The 23,151-nt window shown below is 39.3% G+C and overlaps 1 protein-coding gene across 5 annotated transcripts in view; it reads left to right on the plus strand.

The window, feature by feature from the left end:
• LHFPL2 (LHFPL tetraspan subfamily member 2) overlaps positions 1-23,151 on the plus strand; it is a 121,120-nt gene that overhangs the window by 50,008 nt on the left and 47,961 nt on the right. Inside the window, exons 2-3 of one of the 5 annotated variants that reach the window (XM_032096611.1) lie at positions 11,710-11,762; positions 20,606-20,755. The exons of 1 other annotated variant lie outside the window; for it this stretch is intronic. The gene's annotated coding sequence lies outside the window, so the exon portion shown is untranslated. The remainder of the gene's footprint in view (positions 1-11,709; positions 11,763-20,605; positions 20,756-23,151) is intronic. 3 more of the 5 variants (XM_032096612.1, XM_032096613.1, XM_032096614.1) reach the window with 3 other exon arrangements.

Raw genomic sequence — 23,151 nt, forward strand, 5'->3', positions numbered from 1 at the left:
CTGGAAATAATTTGTCTTCCTGAATCTTCAAAATATAAAAGGCAATGGGTGTGTGAAGAGAGAATCTAACAAATTTATTGCTTCTTAAGTCTGATGAACTTGATTAAGCAGACAAGATTATGTCATATTCCAGGGTTTATAGTAGTTTCTTGAAAGTTTTTAAACTCCCATAGATGTTTAGCCTTATATTATATTGAAAGGTTAAAAAGGCTATGAACTCAGCTGCGTGTGGTTTTTGGCTTGAAAATAAGAGTGGCCCCCAAAACTTCAATGGGGCATGAGGAGATTAGTAATGATGCATTTTCCTGCCTCCCACAGAGTTTTCCATCTAACTGCCTCATTGGCTGTTCCTTAACTTCTCGCCTTCACCTTCATCATTATGTTTATTCTGGTAGTAAGCAAATGGCCAAAGCTAATTAAAATGTTAATTCCTACTAAGATAGCAAAACACAGTGTTTTGAGAGACGGAGAGAACAGAAGGAACTTTCAGAAATGTTTGTTATGTTCCAGGGACATGTTGTCTCTTAGCTTGACTTTTGGAGAGATTTGTGAAGGTTATAGCAGAGTTTATGTATTTTTAAACAAATCTTTCATATGGATTTCCTGGGGCTGTTTTGCTTGTGCTCTGTGAAGTGACCAATTTCTTCCTTTTCTTTGTTTTTGGGGAGGTCTGCTTGACCTTAAGTTTTCATGTTTTCTTTCAAAATAACTTTTTTTAATGGATATTATTTTGTTTATATGCTTTGCAGAAAAAAAAGAGATAACATTCAAAATAAATATCTTTATACCCCCATATCTTGTTTTTTAGTCTTTGTCTAGAATGACATAAATGGCTAAGTATTTAATGTTCTTTAAACATGACTTTGTGAATGTGGTTGATGTAGACATTGTGTGCATTATCAAGACTTAATAAATACAGTTGTCTTCTGCTTTTAATAATCAAAAGTATGGGGTACGGATAGTAGGTCTGTATGGTACCAGTAGAACTCAAATGAGAAACTGCATTTTTGATGAGTAATACTTTGAGAATATTTTAAATGGGTTTAGATTGCATGTCTTGGTTTTAACAGAGGGGTTTGGGCAGCTTCAAACTGTTTAATATGCTTTTTCTGAGAGGTGAGTGGGAGGTATGCTAATATACTTTTTAAAAGATCTCTGGATGAGAGGGCCTTTGTAAGGGAGTTTGTTCCCTTGTTATGCTTGTGTGGTTCTTCCCCATATTATGTTTTGTTAATTCATTAATTTTGTGAATTTGTTTCACCGTGTCATCAGCCTCTGACAAAAAACTAGAAAGCTTTCTTACCTCTGCTCTATTTCTTGAATGGTTGTTGTCGCAATCTTGTTCTTTCAGATGGTCAAGAACTTATATCTCAATTTTACTCAGAAATGGATGCTAAATAATAATTTTTTAAATATTTAGAGGAGATTAAAGGATATTTAGAACTTCTTACAAAATGCATACTGTGACAGTCTTTGAAGGGGACATTATTGACTTCAGGAAAAACTAAACCTGGATTTTCTGTTTCTTGTATTGCCAGAACATTTCTGAAAAGATTGTTTCTCTAGCAGTGTTTAAATAAATCTGCTTCAGAAAAAGCTTAAAATGACAAAAATTTAGAAGGCATAGAAAAGCATCACTGTGGTATACAAAACCACAATTAACGTATTTTTTAGTTGCTGTTCAATTCCCACCAACCCCAGGGCTAGTTAATTCTTCCATCTGCAGATTAAATATGCTCCTTAACTCTTACCAAAGCGTGGCCAGCTCATTTCCTCTTCCTTGGGTTAGCATCACAGGAGTGCCTCTGTGGGTTTGTAAGCTCCAGCTGGAAAAGCATGGTCGATGGAGATGGCTTAGGACTTTTGGAGGCCTGCAGAGACTGCAGGGTTTTCTCCAGAGCTGGAAAACTCGGCAGATGGGACTTAAGTAAGGATTTTCATTTCTGTAATGTGATTTTACTGAAATGCTTAACAAAGGCACATGTAATGTTGCTTAGTCTCATCTTTATTTAGTTTTCCTTACGCTGGGTTTGGGTTTTGGATTTTGGGTTTTGTTTTTTTACAAGACTGAGGAAGGGTTCGGAAACATGAGCTGTAGAAGAGCTGAATACAATTTAATGTGCTCTATGTAATATTTTTAGCTTTGAATTAAGGTCTTGAGTGCATGATAGGCCTGCTAGGTGGAAATGTCTAGATAATACTGGCAGAAAGAAGTTTGCTTTGAGGTCAAAGTGAATGGCTTAAACTCAAGATTTTGTCATTTAGCAAAATCATTGCATGAAACACTGAAATCTTTCAGGATTAGAAAGCAATTTTTCAGTGGTAGAAGGTCACAGGTTGTACCTCTGGGTGCTTTATTTTGATAAAATACTGTCTATGTGTCTATTTTTATTGCTTCAATGTAGATGAAAGCTGTGAAGAAGGCATGGAAGTTAGTTCAATGTAGAATATATGCATAGAGTAAACAATTTTGTTTTCCTGACACCATAGAGAAGTTTGAATTTCTATTTTGAGGACTCTTAACAGCTTGTTGGTGTCTTAGTAAGTTGGGCCCTCATTCTTTGGTTGGTTGCTTTGTTAGATATCTTGTCTCAAATGTAAAGAAAGTTCAAGTGTTATGGCAGGCCTGTGTTTATTTGGGAGGGAGAGAAAGATTGTGTTTAAGCAATTTTTTTTTTGTTTTTATTTAGAGTGAAACCACAAAGCAAACAGGTTCCTAATTCAGTCCTAATTCTGTTCATAATGCAGCATTACTGGAAAATGCAGGAATGTTATCAGGCAATTTGGACATTTTAAGGAGTGTTTCATTGATTTGTAATAGTCACATCACCATGATGTACTCTGACTACAACTTTGGCTGGAGAAGGAGGTGTGAGATTGAAAACCAAACAAACTCTGCAGCTGTTGGTTTAAAAAGCATGTGTGGGTGGGTAAGATAGAAGTCTTTTTACTCCAGTATACCATAATGGGATAGCTCTGCAGCTTTCAGCAACAGTCTCGAGATGTACTGATTAAATAAAAAAAAATTATTAATTGTTTATGACGTAACAGAACTCCACAGTTGCCATCTCTAGACCTTCAGGAAAAGATAACTGAGTTGCCTCCCTTGGAGACATTCTCTTCCACTTCTGCCAGAAGACAGCTTTGTTTGTAAACTTTGGATTTTGCAGGCCGATGTGCGGTAATCTGGGAGCAATAATTCAAATGCTAATAATACTCATCAAAAGTTGTTATTTATTAAGCCAGCTGACATTTAAGAAGAATAGCCTGAGCTTGCCAAGTGATTCTAGCTCATTGCTGAGGAGCATGCTACTGGTTAGAGCATTTGATTAGCAACCCCATGTCAGGGCTCCAGGGCACTCATGGGCCTCAGCCTCCTCTGGGTCCTTCCCATGTTCTTACCTGGGGGCCCAGAAGTCTGTTTCAGCCCAGCCTGGTGCCATCAGTCCATGTTGGAGCTGTGTTGCCAATGTGCCTGTTCCAGTCCTCTGCTGCTGTGGTGTTGACCTGGAGCCTGCCTGTGTCCGATGGTCACTGGGCTGCCCATGGGACCTGTTCCTCTCATCATCTGCGCGCAGGCAACGGGTTGCTGAGAGGTGCTGGCCCCAGGGTGAAGCTGCTTTCTGAATCACTTCTTGTCTAGTTCTTCTCTGTGGTGGCCACTTAGAGCAGCTTTATGGCCAAAATGGAGCCAAGGAATTTTAGTGTCTGTAGATGTACATAGTAGAGATACTTCTGCAAAGCTTGGGCTGCCTTGAGTTGGCAGAGGGCTGCACGGAGCAAGACTGAAGCACTGGCTGTGGTGTAACTCATGGAGCAGCTGTGGAAGTTTTGTAGTCCCTGTGACACAGAGATGTGACTTAAGAAGCATGTTGTAAAGTGAACTTGTTAAGTGCTTTTACACTGCTTTTAAAGTAAACAATTTATGTCCTTTTATCCTCGTGGATAATGCTAAAGATAAGAGCTCCCACTGATTTCAGTGAATGTGAGGTTGGATTCATGGCTGATGTTCTATATTATTAACTTCAAATAAAGATTTATGCTTAGCTAAAACAAACCTTAGAAGCTAAAGTAAATTTTAGAGAATAACTTTACTAAAACTAAATTTGCATACTTTTGCTTTAGTGGGTAATGACTGGCTTGTTTAAGAAATGTAATTTGATTCATTTACCACGCAGGTGTTATTGTATTAGTTAACAGGCTAAGAGGGTTCTTTCATTTGCAGTGCAGGTCTCTTAATGCTTCTGTATTTATTCTGCTTAGTTTTGTGAGAATTGCTAGAATTATAAAAATTATTATTTGGTTTAAACATTTTAATGATGTATAAAAGTATGCTGTGCTGCTTTCTTAGTTGAGGTCGTGCAGTGGGAAAACTGTCATTAAGAGCAGGGATCAGTGTATTAGAAGTACATCTGGCTTTTATTAAGTGTAAACTTCAGGACAGGTGCATTTGGGGGAAATATTTTTGTAGTATAACAATTTTTTTTATTCTGTTCTCACTGAAATAGCTTGTAAATTAAGTTGTTCTATATGACTCTCTTGAATTTGCGTCAAATTACATACAAATAGATATGTAGCATGATCTTCTAGACTGAACAAATAGGTAGATAATACAAAAAGAAAAAATGGATTTTTTTTTTAATATGTTTGTGTGAAACAGAGAAGAATGAGCCTGAGAAGAAATGTTAAAAATATCTGTTGTATATATTGAGTTGTTAGCTTCCTATGATGTTTAAGCATTGTAATTAATTTAAAGGGTGATTTTATTTGTGAGGGGCTTTTTTAATTTACTATCAATATATTCCTAAAGAAAGTACTTTCCCCTTCTTGTTTTGCTGTTATTTCTGAAGTTAGCCTTAATGATGCCTATGAAATACTAATTTCTTTTTTCATTTCATGTTGTTCTGCATTGATAGCAAAAGACAAAGAACCCATTGAATGCATTATTTCTATTCATAGTGACATAATTGGTCATACAAACCTTCTTGAAGTAAGTAAATATTTCTTTGATTTCAGTACTTGCTGTTATATAATACATGGAAGTATTGCACAGTAGTATATCTGAAGAAAAAGCTACTTGAAAAGGATGTTTTAAGATACAGCAGATATATCTGCATTCTTTTTTATTGTATTTGTGCTGGGGAGCCTAAGTATACCCACTTCCTATTGTGTACAAAGACAGGGTATGTGACATGGGAATGTTACCAAACCTATTGTGTTCTCTTAGCAGTGTCCAGTCTGATTCTCCTGTTGACTGTAAATAAGAAAACTTTAAATCAAAGGCTCTGCTTGTTACAGAGACTCCTTCTCCCTTAGTTGTGCTGAGACAATTATCCCTTGCAAATTAGAAAGATGAAGGATGAAGAAGTAGTGTTTCCACCTTTTTTGGAGGGCTGGGGCTGATGCAACCAAACTTACAGCCAGCTGAGTAGAAAGGAAGAAACAGATTTCATGTATTTTTGCCAGCTGTTATAGAAATCTGTCTGAGCTATTGCAAAATTTGTAAGAGCTCCTTAGAGAAGGAATGAGAGCATACATGTGTTTTTCCCATTCTGATTTGTTTAGGAGGATTTGACCTTCTGCAGTGTAAAGGAGGTGTACACTGCCTGTGTGGTGACAGGGTAGTGGAAGGTGTGGGGACTTTCTTCTTGTTAGCTTTGTCACAAATATGGTGACAAAAAGGAGACTTTTTAAATATAATACTTATTTTCCTCTTTTTTCAAAGTTTTAGGGTTTTTTTCGTTTTTGTGTGCATGTGAGGAAGACAACTGCTGTGCCTTTGGCAGGTGGATGGCTCTGTGAGAGAGAGGCTTTCCTAGACCTTCCTCTGTGGGCTGATCCTCTCTTACCCTGCCTGTACTACTCTTGTTTAGGGAGCTCAGACTCCAAGCAAGGAAATTTTCCTTAAAAGCACCACCTAATGGACTATTCAGACAATTAGGTTTGTTTACATGTACTTAAAATTGATGCTGCATTTTTTGTTACTTGAGTTTAAAGAAAACAATTTGGTCTTTTTCGTTCTTGAAAATAGTCTCTTCCTCTGCTAACACTGCTGTATTTTCATTGCCATGCTAACTGTTTTTGAGACAGAAAAGCTGAAGTAATTACAGCTACTTGGTCCAGTCAGTTGGGAGTTTTTGGTGTTGTTTCCTTTTTTTTCCCCTGAAGGAATAGTCTGTGTGCCTGGAATTCAGAGGTCATTTTAAGCTGTGCTTGACTTTGCAGTGCTTCTAGTACACTTTCCTTTGTCCTCAGAAGCACACTTTGTTGAAAGTTCTGCACCAGCTTTTCTGTTGTTAAACCATCTTCATCGAGGCCGAATTATCTCTCTTTGTACAAGTGAACTGACCTTCTGACTCACTTTGTTCTTTTATGTAAGGGGAGGTTCTTCATATGTCTTGTCCTGATGAATGTATAAAAATGCAGGATTTGCTATTACTGTGTGCAGTTCTGTATTTCAGTATTGCTGAATCAACCTAACCTTACTTTTATCACCTTAATTTGTTACTTTTTGGTAGTGGGGATTCAAAACTGGATTACCTGTTCAAGATGTGTATTTCTGAAGTGCTGGCTGAAGGTGAATAATAGCTTATTAGTGGGATCTTAGCCTGGAAACATATCCCAGGATATTCTTGGCCTTCCTTGTTGCCAAGGCTAACAGTTGGCTCATGTTTAGACCACTTTCTGCCCAGACCACTACCTCTGTTTCTGGGTAGCCGGTGCCCAGTCTGTCTAAGGGATTAGTCCATCTCAGGTACAGGAATTAGTGTTTCTCCTTGCTTAATTCCATGAAATTATGTGGCAGTAGTTTAGAGGTGCATTTTTGGGATGTAGTGGTTCAGGCTTAGGAACTTCTGGAGTTCTTCCTAACCCATACCTGATTTTAAAGTGTTATTTTAAGTTGCCACGGAATATACAAGTAATCCTAAATGTATTTTCAGATCTTGGTATACTTTATTAGTAAAATAGAGGAAGAGAAAGATTTGATTTTGTGCGTGCTTAGTTTATGTGTTACTGCTTCATAGAATCACAAGATCACAGAATGAGAGAATGGTTTGGGTTGGAAGGGATCTCAAAGGAAGGGATCTTCCGGCCTCCTGTTATGGGCAGGGACATCTTCTACAAGGCAAGGTTTCTCAAAGCCCCATCCAACTTCGCCTTGGAAACTTCAGGGATGAGTCATCCACAACTTCTCTGGGTAACCTGTTTCAGTGCCTCACCACCGTCACAGTGAATTTCTTCCTTACATCTAATCTAAACCTGCCCTCTTCCAGTCTAAAGCCGCTACCCCCTGTTCTATCACTACATGCTCTTGTAAAAAGTCATTCTCTTGCTTTCTTTTAGGCCCTCTTCAGGTACTGGAAGGCTGCTAGGAGATCACAGAATGGGTCATGTTGGAAAGAACCAGCCACAGTGGGTCCTGTGGTCCAACCTCCCTGCTCAAGCAGGGACATCCTAGAGTACATGGCACAAGAATGTGTCCAGGCAGTTCTTAAATATCTCCAGTGAGGGAGACTCCACTACCTCTCTGGGCAATCTGTTTTAGTGCTCAGCCAGCCACAGAGTAAAGAAGTTCTTCCTCATGTTCAGGTGGAATTTCCTGTGTATCAGTTTCTGCCCATTGCCTCTGGTTCTACTGCTTGGCACCACTGAAAAGAGCCTGGTCCATCCACTTGGCACTTCCCCTTCAGATACTTGTATACATTGATGGGGTCCCCTCTCAGGCATCTCTTCTTAAGGCTGAACAGGCCCAGCTCCCTCAGCCTATCCAGCACTCAGGGGTATTGGCCACTCCTCCCAGTTTGTATCATTGGTGAATTTGCTGAGCAGGCGTCTGTCCCTTCATGCAAGTCATGGATGAACAAGTTGGACGGTTAAGCATTGAACCTTGGGAGACACCACTAGGGACAAGCCTGCAACTAGACCCTGTGCCACTGATTTTGGCCCTCTGGGATCTGCTGTTCAGCCAGTTCTCAATCCACCTCACTGTCCACTCATCCAGCCCACAGCCCTGAGTTTGTCTGAGTGTATCTACTGAAGTCGAAGTAGACAATATCCACTGCTCTCGCCTCATCCATCCAGGTGGTGGTTTCATTAAAGATGGCAATCAGGTTGGTCAAGGAGAATTTAACTGAGTGAATCCATGCTGACTATTCCTGATCACCCATGGGAACAGAGATAGCCTTCTGAATGAGGTGCTCCATCACCCTTCCAGGAGGCTGACTGGCTGGTAGTTCCCTGGGTCCTCATTCTTTCCCTTGTTGGACACTAGGTTGACATTTGCTTTCTTTCCTTGTGAGCAGCCTAGCAGCTGTGTCTGCCAGCTCGCTCAGCACTAGTGGATGCATCCTGTCAGGACCTGTGGACTTGTGGATGTCAAGTTTGCCTAGGTGGTCCCTAACCCTATCTTCCTTGACCAAGGGAAAGTCTTCACTCCAATATTGCTTTACCCTGGTCTCCTGGGTCAGAGAATTCTGAGGGGCTGGTCTTGTCAGTGAAGACTAAAGCTAAGAAGACCCTCAGTAAATCTGGCTTCTCTTCATTCTCTGTTACCAGGGTCCCTCCCTCCATTTGGTAACAGGACCACATTATTCTTATTTTTCTTTTCTTATTGATATATTTGAAGAAGCCCTTCTTGTTGTCTTTGACATCCTTGGCCAGATTTAATTCCAGGTGGGCCTTGGCTTTCCTTGTGTCATTTCTACTTACTCTGACAGCCTCTCTATATTCTTTACAAATGGCCAGATCCTGCTTCCATCTCCTGTATATTTCCTGCTTATGCTTGAGGAATGACAGGAGTTCCTTGTTTATCCATGCAGGTCTCTAGCCCCATTTGCCCGCTTTCTTGCTCATCAGGATGCTTCATTCTTGAGCCTGGAGGAAGATCAACTGTCTTTGACCCCTATTTCCTGCAAAGCCTGTTCCCATGGGATTCTTCCAATAAGATTCCCAAAATCCATGGTTGCAATCTTACTTGCTACCCTGCTTCCTCCTCACCAGATATACTGAACTTCACAATCTCATGGTCACTGCAGCCAAGGCTGCCCCCAGCCTTCACACCTGCAACAAAGCCTTCCCTACTTGTTAGTATGAGGTTGAGCAGCACACCATTCCTTGTGGGATCCCCCACTACCTGTGACAGGCACTTGCCATCAGTGTTTTCCAGGAATCTCCTGAACTGTTTTGTGCTTTACTGTGATGCTTCTCCAGCAGATGTCAGGGTAATTAAAGTACCCCACAAGAACCAGAGTCTGTGACACTGACGGTACTCCCAGCTGTCTGTAGAAGGCCTCATCTTCTTCTTCCTCCTGATCAGGTGGCCTATAGGAAACACCCTGGAGCCTTCTCTTCTCCAGGCTGAAGAACTCCAACTCACTCAGCCTGTCCTCACAGTCAGTGTGCTCCAGCCCTCCTCTGGACTCAGTTCAGCAGAACTGGTGCTGGGGGCACCAGAGCTGGATACAGCATTGCAGGTGGGGCTTCACAAGAACAGAGTAGATAAGGAGTGTAACTTCCCTCTTCTCCTGGCCACACTGCTTTGGATGCAGTCCAGGATATGATTGGCTTTCTGGGCTTCAAGTGCCGGGTCATATAAAGCCCACCAACAGCCCCAGTTCATTCTCCTCAGGACTTCCCTCAATCCACTCTCCACCCAGATTATACTTGTGCTTGGGATTGCTCTGTTCCATGTACAAGACCTAAAACTTGGCCTTGTTGAGCTTGGTGAGGTTTGCACAGGCCCTCCTCTCAAGCCTGTCAAGTTACCTCTGGATAGCATCCCTTCCCTCTGGTGTCTTGACCACACCACGCAGCCTGGTGTCATCACCAAACTTGCTGAGGGTGTGCTCAATCCCACTGTCCATGTGCCTGGCAAAGATGTTAGATAGTTGTGGTCCCAACACCAACATCTGAGGAACACCACCGGCACTGGTCTCTACTTGGACATGAGCCATTGACTGCAACTCTTTGACTGCAACCATCTAGCCAATTCCTTATCCACTGAGTGGTCTATCTGTCAAATCCCTGTCTCTCCAATCTAGAGACAAGGATGTTCTGCAGGACAGTATCAAATACTTTGCACAAGTCCAAGTACGTGACATCAGTTGCTCTTCCCTTACCTACAGCACTGTAATCTCATCGTAGAAGGCCACCCTTCATGAAGGCATAATTTGCCCTTCATGAAGCCGTGTTGGCTGTCACCAATCACCTCCTTATTTTCCATGTGCCTTAGCATAGTTTCCAGGAAGATCCACTCCATGGTCTTGGTGGGCACAGAGGTGAGAATGACTGACCCGTAGTCTTACTCTTTTTTCCCCTTCCTAAAAATGGAAGTTATAATTCCCCTTTTCCAGTCAATGGGAACTTCACCAGACTGCTGCAACTTCTCAAATATGGTGGATAATGGCCTGTTTCCTCAGAATGCATCTCATCAAGTCCAATGGACTTGTGCACCATTAGGTCCCATGAACTTGTGCACTTTCAGTTCCTGAGGATGGTAGCAAACCTGATCTTGTCCTGCAGTGGGTAGTTACTCTCTCAGCCTTTCCTCAGAAGAGAAATACTCCAGACCCCTAATCATAACCCTGCAGTCTATAGCTTCCTCACAAGATGAAATGGGCAAGTGTTGATCTCTTTTCTCTGCTTATCATTGATATGACATAAGAAAAGGGCATGAAGCTGTGTTTCCTGGATATCAGGAAAAGGTTCTTCACTCCAAGGTTGGTTGGGAAGTGGAACAGGCTCCCCAGAGAAGTGGTCACAACACCAAGCCTGACAGAGTTCAAGAAGTGTTTGAACAATGCTCTCAGGCATATGGAGTGATTTTGGGGGTTATCCTGTGCAGAGCCAGGAGCTGGACTCTACTTGTGGGTTCTTTCCAACTCAGGATGTTTTATGATCCTATGATGATCTTTGCAGTACTTCACTGGACCCTCTCCAGTAGTTCCATGTCTTTCTTAGCCTTCTGCGATTCAGGCAGTGTAGCTGGAGCACTTGCCAGTGAAAACCGAGGCAAAAAAGTCATAGAGTACCTCAGCCTTCTGTATGTCTCAGGTAACCACACCTCCTGTTTCCTTCCAGAGAGGGACAACATTTTCCCTAGTCTTGCTTTTATGACCAACATATCTGTAGAAGCTTTTCTTGTTGTCCTTGATGTTGCTGGCCAGGTTTAATTCTATCAGGGCTTTAGCTTTCCTAGCCTTTTCCCTGGCATCTCAGATGTTCTCTCTGTATTCTTTTCAACCTACCTCTCCTAGCTTCTGCCCTTTTCTGCTCGTCTGCCCATGAGCTCCTTGTTCATCCATGCAGGCCTCCTGGCATTTCTGCCTGACTTCCTTGTTGTTGGGATGCATCATTCCTGAGCTTGGAGGAGGTGATCCTTGAGTATTAGTGAGTTTTCTTGGGCCTTTCTCCCATCCAGGGTTTTGCCCCATGGTACTTTACCAAACAGATCCCTGAAGAGTCTAAAGTCTGCTGTCATGAAGTCAGGGCTTTGTGCTTTTTCTTAATGCCTTCATGGTTGGAGTGATGTCTAGAATGCTGCGTTTCTGGCCAAGCAGAAGGGGCCTGGTAGTGAGATGTTACCCATGTGCATATAATCTCTTACAAGCAACATTTTTACCATTCCAGCCACCAGCACTAATCATGAATGTTGTTTTGATGTTTTTGGCTGTGTACCTTTCTTACATTTTACATCAATTATTTCTCTAGGTATTGCCAGGCATCTGAAGTGGTTGACTAAGACCTAAGTATTTGGGACAGTGGTGAGTAAAGAAAATTTTGATTATATTTTCTGTGTTTTCACATGCTGTCTGACTCTGAAGTTTTACTACTGTATGAAGGGTGAAAGATGTTCAGTAGGTTATACCTTTTGAATGTTTTCTTCTGAGCACCAAGTTCCTGTTCAGAGCATTCAGACAACATTTTTAAGCAGAGATTTTAAGAAGAAGAAGAGGAGGTAGTCTCATTAACTGCTTTTAATAAGTGAAGCTTCCTCCTCACATCACCCTGACCTTGAGAAAACTTAAAATATTTCAAGTAACAGTTCAATCTGTACTTATTGAAGTGGTAACTTGAACCTTTTTGTTAAAATAATGATGCCTGACTTTTCAGAATATTGCAATTTTATACACTGAGCAGTTATAAAATGCGATATCATTCTAAAATACATGGACACCTGAAGTAAGTTAATAAATTGCTGTGAGCTGAGTTTTTTCTTTCTTTAAATTGCAAACTTTGTTCATGGTTTCTTTCTTTAAATTGCAAACTGTGGTATCCTTTGTAAAGTTAAATTATGTTCCTGATCCCCTATGCTTATTGCTGATTCTTTGCATTGTGTGTGCCAAATATGTATCATTTTGACTAGAGAAGAATGCAAGAAGGATCTAAGGAAGAACTTAAAAAATTTCAAATACCTTAAAAAGTGAGTTTTGTAATCCTTTTATAAATATATATTTTCACTTCCCTGTCTGTAGGTGTAGGCTGTCAAAGAGAGCCTTATAAATGCAGAGATAAACTCAGTGTTACTTGTACTTAATAATCGTAGAACAGAAGAGAATCATAGAATCATTAAGGTTGGAAAAGACCTCCAAAATCATTGAGTCCAACCTTTGATGAAACACCACCATATCAACTAAGGACATGAAGTGCCACATCCAGTTTTTTTCTTAAACATTTCCAGGGATGGTGACACTATCACTTCCCTGCAGAACCCATTCCAGTGCTTAACCACCCTTTAAGTGAAAAAATCCTTCCTATGTCCAACCCGAACCTTCCCTTGGTGCAGTTTAAAGCCATTTCTTCTTGTCCTGTTGCTGGCTGCCTGGGAAAAGAGGCCAATGGAAGAAGAGTATAATAATATTTTCAAAAATCAACTGCATTTTCTTTCCAAGAGAGAGTTATTTGGAGCAATGTAATATTTCTAGTTCTCTGGTTTCCATGGCAGAGCCAGTTTACATGAAAAATTTAGTATTTAAGTGATTTTGTTTGATTTCAGTGCTGTTGACAGCAAATGTTTAGAGCCCATGTATTTTGGTCCATGTGCTGTTGACTTTGGTGACCAAAGCAGTGAGAAACCTTTGCCTTGTTTCTTAATTATTTTTTGCTTTAATGGCCTCATAAAATTATGTTTGTTCTCCATTTCTAAAAATAGCATTCAGTTAAAACCTTGAAGGAATCTATCAGTTTAGAATATTTGCATTCATGTAGGTCTATATTTACTATGTCCTCTCTACTTCTGTTTGTATTTCACTAAGAAAAGTAGATAAGTGAATTTAAAGTTTGTCAGTTAGTTTTGGATAATTATCTTTTGCCTACATTTTAATCTATCCCTGTGCTTCTATCCTCCACTGCCTGACAATTATCAGGACTAAACTGCTGTATCCATGTTATCATCAGTGCACAAACGGAATGAGAGCATTATAGACAGTTCATGTATCTTTACTCAACAAAAAATACTCAATAAAAATTCTTTTTTACAGCATCTTTTTTGATGCTGTTTAAGAACCTGATAGTTAAGAATTAAAGAGACTGTTGTTAAATTAAAATTGCTTTTTGGGTAGTACAGATAATATAACTTACTTTATAATAATGTGCCTCAGACCAGCTAAGAGGGGAGCCCTATGACACTTAGCAACAGAACAGAAACACTAGCATTAGCATTAATAACCAAACTTAAAAAACAACTTGAGTGAGTGTTAGCAGCAGCAGGTGGGAAGCCAGTGTACAGGCTTAAGTGTAGTGGTGTTGGTAAAATTGCACAATTGATAAGATACGCTCTGTGAAGATCTAATATGATGAAAAGAAAATTGAAATTATAACTTTTCTTTCATAACAGTATGTAAATAATGTACATGTTTACAACATATATATAAATAATGTAGTCTCTCTCTAGATGCACTGATGAGCATAGCAAAGTCAAGTTGTCTGTGTTTTATTCAAAGGCATTGGATAATTTCTCTTGGGGAAACATTTGAAAATAGTTAAGCACTTATTTACATAAAAATTTTCACTTCAGTTGTAGCAAAATAATTAATAATATTGTAACTGGAAGCAATAAATAAACAACAAAGATAAAACTTTAAAGGATCAAATTACCTTCTGCTAATCTCTTAATGAAATCTTTGGTATTTTGCTTACTCTTTCCTCTTGTTTTTCTCCCCAAAGTTTCAATGACATTATAAGAGCATTCACATACTTCCTCACGTGTGTGTGCTCCTTTTGTTGTGATATAAGTAGGATAGAAGCTTATAATGCCTTTTCTAATAAACATGAAATATAGACTCTGAAATTGTATTAGGCAAGAAAGCACCAGTTATGTTAGTTTTCCATATAATATTAACCAAGAAGTGATTGCTTAATGCAGGGGTGCTAAGATCCTTTCAGTACCTCAGATCACAGGTCATGGTGATCCACACTCTGGTGAAATGACTTAGCAAAAGCATATGCTGTGCCAGATGCCGGTGTTGGACATCTCTGGAAAACAGCAAGTGTTAATGTGCTTGGGGAATGTTATCCTCAGGACTCTGATGGGTGATCATGAGGTCATTGAAGACATGGAGGTTTGATCCCCTCTTTTAATAGCTGAAGTTTCACTGGCCACTTGCTGGTATTTTTGACAGAGGTTGATGAAAGGTGCAGTTCTTGGACCATGGACTTCGGTCATCCCAGCTACTCTGGAACCTGTCAGCTGATGTGCCATATATTCTTCTGTGTTTCGTGAAAAGAAATGTTTTGTCTAGCTAGTCCTGTTCCTCTTCAGGTAATAAAACTTACCTAACTTTCCTGGATAGGATCCTTGCTGTGCTTTAGGCCTTGGAAACAACTGGGAGAAATCAAGATGAAGGAAAGCAAGCAGAGTGTCTTTGTTTAGGTCTTTCCTTGTGATGTGATAACCATCAGAGGAAGGAAAGCCGTGGTTTGCTCAAGATGTTCTAACTGTCATCTGTGGGCTGAAGTTTGCTTCATGATGGTATTTTGTGACTTCAGGAATCATATTCTGTGTTTCTGGTTAAGTCCTGCCATATCTTAAGCCTGAAATAGGAAACTTGTTAATAGTTCGGAGGTGACCAAAGGGTCTCTCTCTCTGTGTGAAATCCGTGTAGTTAAGAGCAGAATACAGATGGGGAGAGGGAATTGATTCTGGGGATTTGTGTTTGATTTGGGATATATGGTCCTATTTATATCAATACAGTTTTGTACTATGTACATAACAGCACAGAGACAGGGTGGGGTTTTACTTTTAGAAGCAAAAAATGGATATGTAACCAGTGTTGTTGGGTTTATTTGGTTTTGTTAAATCTCCTTTCTGTGTCTGTGCTTTGCCTTTTCTGTTTTATTTTTCATGTAGTTCATCTTGGTTTAGTCCTTCTTTGGAGAACTTTAAGATGATCTAAACGTACTAATCCCAAATTGGACCTCACTTCCATTTAATAGAAACAAAAACTAACTGGATTTTTTTTTCCATTTTCTTTCCTTTTGTCTGTCATTAGAGGGGAGAAAGGATGTGTTACTGAGTCAGAAAAATATTGTGATTTCAAGTTCTTTCCTTGAGAAGGCACTGGGTACTTTCAGATGGTGTAAACCGCATTGTACTGATAATTTGCTTATGGAGTAGCAAATACAATGGTTAATTTTAGTGTTATTTTTTCTGGAACCTAGTGCGGTTCTTGGCACGGAGATGCCATACCACAAGCAGTAAGGAAATAGCAATTGCTGCTATAGGAAGAAGTGCGGTGTAGTGCATAGAGCAGCCTGTATTGACTCCTGCGTTTGACTTCTGCCTCTGTTATTAACCTGCTACGTGGTATTAGGAAAGTTAATGAATTTCTTACTCCTCTTGTTGACTTATATTGCAAGGCCTTTTGTCCACGTATTGAGCCTCAGTTCATGTCAGTGTGCTTTGGTGCCTGTGGAGTCCTTCACTTGCTGTAGTATTACAATTTTTACTTGCAGAGTTTCTCATTAGTTCGCAGAAACTCACTGTATTATGTGGAATCCTGAAGACACTTGAACAGTTATTCTACAAGAAGAAAGCTAGTAATAGTTTCCAGAGCATGGTTTAATATTGCATCTGGTCTTGTGCAACTGCAGGCTGATGCCAAAAGGGATACTTCAGCCTGTTCTTTCCCTCTCTTGCAACAGCCCCCAGTCCCAAGGTGAGTTCAAGGTAAGCATCTGATTCGGAAAAAAAACCCCAACTGCTTGGGAAGGAAAACTAAATCAGGACACTATGCTGGCCTGGCGGGACCTGTGGATAAGAAATTATTAGATGTAACAAAACGGACAAAGGCATAATAAGCAGCTGGAAGTAGGTGGGGAGAGTAGTACCGTTTCTTTCACCAACAGGTAATAAATACACCAGATGAGACATAGCATGGAAACCTAGGCTTATTAAGAGCTGCATTTTACAACCATATTCTGCACACAGCAGAAGAGTGTCTTGCAGTGGATGTGACAGCCCAGCTACAGTTCTGCTGATGTTAGTTGCTGATACTAGGTGTTCTTCACTAAAAGTATATTTTTCTAATCCAGCTTTTTAATTGCCTTTTTTTTTTCTAAAGTAACAGTCATCTTTGTTATCCACATTATGATTTCAAGGCATATTTCTGATGCCTAAATATAACCTTTTATTTAATTCTAAATTATACTAAAGTCCACTTAACCCTGCAAATTGAGAGACAGGAATTGCTCTTGATGTGATAGTTTCTATAGACCTTTTATTCATAATTTCCCCTTTAAACTCTGTCAAGAAACTTGATTCATCCTTGAAAATTACTTGCATTATTGGAGTTGACTCTTTGAAGGGCATTCTTCACTACTGCCCTTTCTCTTAAAAATGTATACAAGAGATTAGATTGGCTTCTTTGATCTTACTTTCTTTGTGAGCCTCATGTAATAAGATCTTGTGTTGAAGGACCTGTATTTTCTTCCCCACTCACCATAAATTTCCATGAAACAAAAAAGGGTGAACAGGACTGAGGAAGAGACACACAAAATATTAATATGACTTTGGAAAATGTACTGACTAACTTTAATCAAGGAGCCTTTACACACAGTCCACACACACTTGCGAGGACATGAATGTTTCCTGTCAGTTGCATTTATGGGTGAGGTTGCCGAGTGTAAGGGAACAACAGTTCAGCAGCAAAAAAGCAAGTGTGCCTCTGAGAATGCTGCAGCCCAGCAGGGACCCTGGCTCTCAAACCGTCTGTGAAATTGACCTAGCCAATGATGTTGCTGAAATTTCACATCTGTTGTTTCTTACTGCCCACTTCTTTGGCAACGACGACTCTTCATTTTTTCCATTATAGGCAGCTGCTGGAACTAGAAAGAGCTTGAGCTCATTTTCAGATGTGCTATATAGACTACGTTTTACCTTTCTTTCCTTCCCACCCCCCCTCCTTTCTTCTACCACATACTGCAGCACACTGACTTGTTTCCAAAGTGTAGGATCTGTGAGTTGCATGCTCAACATGTGTCTGAAGATAAGCAGATGTGTTACTCTTGTGCATACAAATAATTTTTTTTTAAATGTGGCCATCATAATGTCTGGGAAAAGAGATATTCTTAACAAGAAACTGTCAGTGAAAGGAGAAATCTATATACATTGTGTCAGGACTCACCAACATTATCATTGAAACCTGCTTTCAACCCTGGCTGACTAGACTTACTTTATGAAGAAAGTAAGTGCACAGAGCTCAGTGGTGGAGCCAGGTACTTTATTACCAACTAGAACTGAACTGTTTTAAATAAAGAATTTCTTTTGCATTTCTTGAGGCTGTCTAACCATTTTTCTTCAATGTCCCAGAGAGGAATTCTCTTACATCTTTCTGGCCCTTTCTATATTAAATTATTGGAGCTCTTAGATTACTTCCCAAAGCTATTAAGTGGAGGAAGGTATTACAGCCTCTAAGCAAGCTGGAAAATAACCTGCTGATGGCTGTTCAAATTTTTGAGTCTAAAACTGTGGAATCAAAACGTAAGAATACAATATATTTTTTTCCCTGATAATTTATGCAGGCAGACCATGGAAAAAGCATTCAGTGATAGTTACAAACTGAGAACTGGCCAGCCTAACGAGCAAAGGTTGCTGGCTGAACTTGTTACCAGGGAACCACCAGCATTCCTTCACTGATTTTTAAATCAGCATGAGATGATAGAGATATGGCTTAATCAAGGACATCTACTAATACATGTAGTAAGGTATCCCTGACAGCTGAGTGCTGTGATCTGATCGTGCTGCTGCAGTTCTGCACAGGTGCAGTGCTTCCCTCAGAACAGCAGTCACAGATCCCTGCTAGGTAATGCAGAAGGACTTGGGACAAAGACTATGCAACAGTGAGAGAATATTATTGACTTTCAGTGGCATGGAATGGATGGGAGGAATGGGTGGGAAGGGATGAGGTAACATATCTGACCCAAAGGTGGGTCAATCTTATGCTATATATGCCTCCTAAAATACTTCAAGATGCCCATGAAAAATACCTTTAAAATTAGTATTTTATTATTTCTAAATATTTAAATGCTTTTCTGGTGACATATAGTTTAAGTGCCTGATAGAATTCTGTATTGCTGTAATTGAAAAAAATTGCTATACCAAATGTAGGCTGATTATTTTCTTTGATTCTACACTTTTTACATCTCTTTAAATCCATTTTTTTCCTAAAGCAAAACAGTTTTGTCTGCTTGTTGAAGGTTGCCATTGTCCTTTATCGGATGTGTTTTTAATCCACTTCTTTCAGAAATCATGCAGGAAGTTAAATATTTTCATAAAGATTCTTTTGGCGGTAAAATTTAATGCAGTAGACAGTGAAAAAATTTATAGTCTCTAAAGATTTATGGATTTTATTAAATGAGGGAAAAATCTTTCCCTGCAGATAATTTTTTTTTTCATGTATTGGAAAAGTTGAATCTGAGAAGAACAAAAAGAAACTCTATGCTAGGGAGGTTGAAAACATGCCTTGAAATCCCACTAGTTTTCCAGGTAGTGTTGAGCATATTTCTCTGTGGAAATTGGCTACTACTCACATTTCTCCTGAAACTGTCAAATCTGTTAGAAGTATGATAATAAAATACTCTTGGATGGGCATATGACAAGACAACATTATACTTAATGCAATTAAAGCATTCTCTAGGTCTGCCTCCCTGGCATTCTCATGGATGGTTATCGAGTTCTTTTTATTTGTTACTATAATTTTTTAATGATTATTTTCCTGGCAGCTGGAGGGACTCTTCCTCAGAGTTACTACTAGCATACTAATGCTTGTGTAATATAGAGGGGATGCTGCTTTGTCTGCATGTGAAATAATCTAAGTGAATCAAAAGAAAATGGACCAGATGCCATGACTCTCACTTGGGAAGTCTTTATCCCATTTATTTTTACTTCTTTCAATCACCAATCTATGTGTATAATTCCTTCTTATTAAAGAAAATGCGTGAACCGTAATAGCACACTTTAGTTTGTGCTACATTTCAGAAATTATTTCAAAAATTCATCACTTCTGTTTTAGGATGGTGCTCAGCTAACAGTGATAAAATAGGAATTAGGATTAGCTGTGCAAAGTCATATCTTTTAGCATATTTTGTGACAGTCTAAATGACTGCCGTGTTCTTTTTTCCAAATGTGTCTGGAGGCACAGCTCAAAACATTAAACCTATGGAAAGCCTGTCTGGAGGTTTGTGTGTTCCCAGGTACTTGAGTATCCTTAGAAGTAATCTGGTTACATTGGCACACATCTAATATTTTAACCTATTAAAGCATCAAATAGCTCTACATACCATGAGCAACCTTCTAATGTTGCCCGAGTTCAATTCAAAATGACTAAAGTGTAATTATGATATGTTTGAAGTGTATTGCAATCATCAGAGAAAATAAATTGTTTCTTGGCTGAGACCATTTGTCATAGTCTAAGGAAACATCCAGAAAGGGGAAAAAAAAGGGTTTTCAGATACATAGATCTCCTTCAATAATACTCTGTAAAAGTGAGAAGTTTCTGCATTCACTTCTGAGTACTAAGTCTCAACTTCTCTGTTAAAAGCATTTCTGTTTTTAAAGTTGACTTCGTGGAGTTTCACAAAGATTGATGAAAATTAGAGCAACAGATTAAGAAAGGGATGAATAGCAAGCAAAAGAGTTAAAAAAATAAAAGCCAGTAGCTAGAGAGCAAAGAAACAAAGGTTGAAAGCTTAAGTCTCTGTCTCCCACAAAATAAATAACAGTTGTTGTTCTTCCCACACCCAAAGATGGGAGCTAGTAAACCTTCAGGTGTCCAAGTGTGAGGCACATAAAGTGCTAGACTCTTGAAGGAGCTTCTCAGGAACTTCTAAGGGTTGTGATGGTGTCGCCTCAGTTCAGCATTGTGCCCAGCTGCTGAATACTAGGGTAGAAAGTATAGCAGAGAGCACAGAGCAAAAACACTTTTGAGAAGAGTTTCATTACGTCATTTTAAAACTAGACTGTAGAAAGGACAAGAAATAAGCTTTATTAATCTGGTGCACTGGAAGAAAACCGCAGGGCTAGCTTGCTTTCTTGGAATGTAAGATGTGATGTTCATGCTTAGACATCTGCAAAACTTATGACAAAGTTTTTATTCCTTTTCTTCTGTAGGTTGATGATACCGAGGATATTACAGCTCCTACCCTGCAAACCCTTATTCACATGTAAGAAAATTCCTTTTGAGGGTGACAATCTGCTGTGAGCACACAGAGATATTCTGAAGTGTCTGTGGGAAAGGCACCAGGGCTGATACTGAGCTGGGTATTACTTTGTTCCATTTTCACTTCTTCTTTAGGGGAAAAAAACGTTATTTCTACTTGAAATCCACAGAAGTGTTTTGCATAAGTAAAGAGCTCAGTTCCTTCAGCTGTTGCTTTACTTCCCATTTGAAAAAATATTTTTAATCTAAAGAAGTACTTTGATTCCATTTTTTTCCATTTTTATTACATGCTAATCAAAAACTGTCAGCTTTATAATATATCATGCAAAAATTCTGTTTACTCTTTGAATGAGTTGTTCAATCCATCTTTGCCGTGACCAGTCACATTTTTCTCTAACTGTTGTATTTGATGACTAGAGAAACTGGGCAGCCTTTGTCCCCCTTTATGATTGCTGTTGTGACAGAGCAGCTGATCAGTGTGTTGAGCTCAGTCCACTTGCTGTGGCCATCAGCTTCATCTGAGGTTTGTTCCTGTTCTTACAGTTTAGTAACTGAATTTTGGTGAGAGCCCTTGAGTAAGGTGCAGTCCATTTGTTCTGCTAACAGCCCAGCTGTGGATATATAAAATCCCCTTTCCCTGTTGCTCCTTGCAACAACCGGTTTAATTGTTATGGGCTCATAGGAACCAATTAGATTAACAGATGTTAAAGGGAGCCAGTTTCAGGTCTTGGTGGGAAGCAGTAATTTGAGAAGCCTTGTGTAAGGGCTTGCTAACACCTAGGTGCAGAGTCTCTGGGTTTGAGGCTGTGGGTGCCATGAAAATTGCATCACTTTTCTCCTGTTTGCTGAGGCCAGATGGGGATGTTTGTAAGAATAGCAGCCAGAGCACATTCTTACTTATTTTGGTAAAAGGCAGCATATTCTAGAAGCTCATCGTTGGTTTTGTCACAGATTTCCTATGCTTCATTAAGTTCTGTTGAACACTTATGTCCATGCTTGCTTGAATGTGTCTTGTGGAGAGAGTTTATTTTGGGATCTTTTTGGTTTTCCATGTTAAATGGCAAGTTAGTTAAAATATAAAATAGCCTAACAATTTGATGTGACAGAGATCTGTTAGTTCATCTACTTAATCCATGGCTGATTCGGAATTTCTTCCTGCTGGGTGCAACCTGAGAGAAAGTTTTAGTACTTCCAGTGTTGGAAATGAGGACAGGAGAAGTTTTCTTTATTGTTCATCTACTGACTTAAATTGTTTTGGTCAGTGCTGCAATAGCAGGATCTGCTCTCAGCAATGGGTCAGAGTTGCAGATGTTCATGTGGATATTGAAAGGCAATTTGTTTATGGCTTTTCAAAAACTAAGTAAGCATTGCACGGATATTCAGAGGAGTTGAATTTTAAAATATATAAGTATGTCTTCACTTGTATGTTTTCCCTCTCACCTTCTGATTTATAAAGTGTTGATTCTTACATGCCCACTTGCACCTTGAAAGCATTTGAATGGCTTTGAAATCATAGAACAGAATAAGAGCTTTTAACAACCAAGGCCCAGTCACTATTGTTTACTTACTGATAGTACTCATTAATTTTATTTGGTTGGTAAAAGAAAAAATAACCCAACCATAAGATTTAGCTTCATCTATGTCCCTCCAGTTTTTGGCTTGTTCCAGCTTATATGTGGGTGGAATGGCATACCATCACTATCAAAAGCTGTCCGATAAATAAATACTTGTTTTCCTCTGTAAGGAAAAAAATGGGAGTTCTTTCATTAGTGAAATTTTCACACAGCAAAGAGGACACATTGGAATTCATGTATGTGGATCTTGGTGCACATTCACTCAGAAATTACCATTAACAGAGGAAAAGCACTTTTGTAACTATGTCTTGGTTTTGTTTTGCCAGAATTTGATAAAAAATAGTCTAGCATATGACCAAGGGTGTCGCCTGCATGCTTAGTGTCTTGATGCATATATGTAAGCTGACAGATTCCTCTCTGTCTCACCACAGTAATGAAATTGTAAAATGTAATTATGGGCACCGTGGCTGAAGCTCCTAAATGTGTGACTCAAGGAAAACACTAGATATGACTCATGATAAAATCACAAGATCTGGAAATCATTTGAGCTCACTTGGTTTCAATAGGTATTGGCTATAGTTGCACATTTCTTTGCAGGATCATGCTTGTAGGTTCAGCTAGCAGCATATTTTTGTGGTATTATCCATGCTAATAAAAAGGAAATTAATAACACTGGGAACTGTGCAGTGGTATGTTGAGGATGGAACTTTGTTTTCTGTGCCAGCTGATGAAATAGTATTGATTTAAGTAACTATACCCATATTTCACAAAGGGACTATATAAGTTTGACTTCATATTTGCAAAACATAATATATTAAATAATGTGACACAGAACTTTACAGTTTGATTCATTGGAAGCTAATGTATTATAAAACATAATGTGTTTAATAACAGGATTACTTTCCAAAATAGGTCCATAAAGC

Source organism: Corvus moneduloides, chromosome Z (assembly GCF_009650955.1).
Source record: "Corvus moneduloides isolate bCorMon1 chromosome Z, bCorMon1.pri, whole genome shotgun sequence".
Lineage (NCBI taxonomy): Eukaryota > Metazoa > Chordata > Aves > Passeriformes > Corvidae > Corvus > Corvus moneduloides.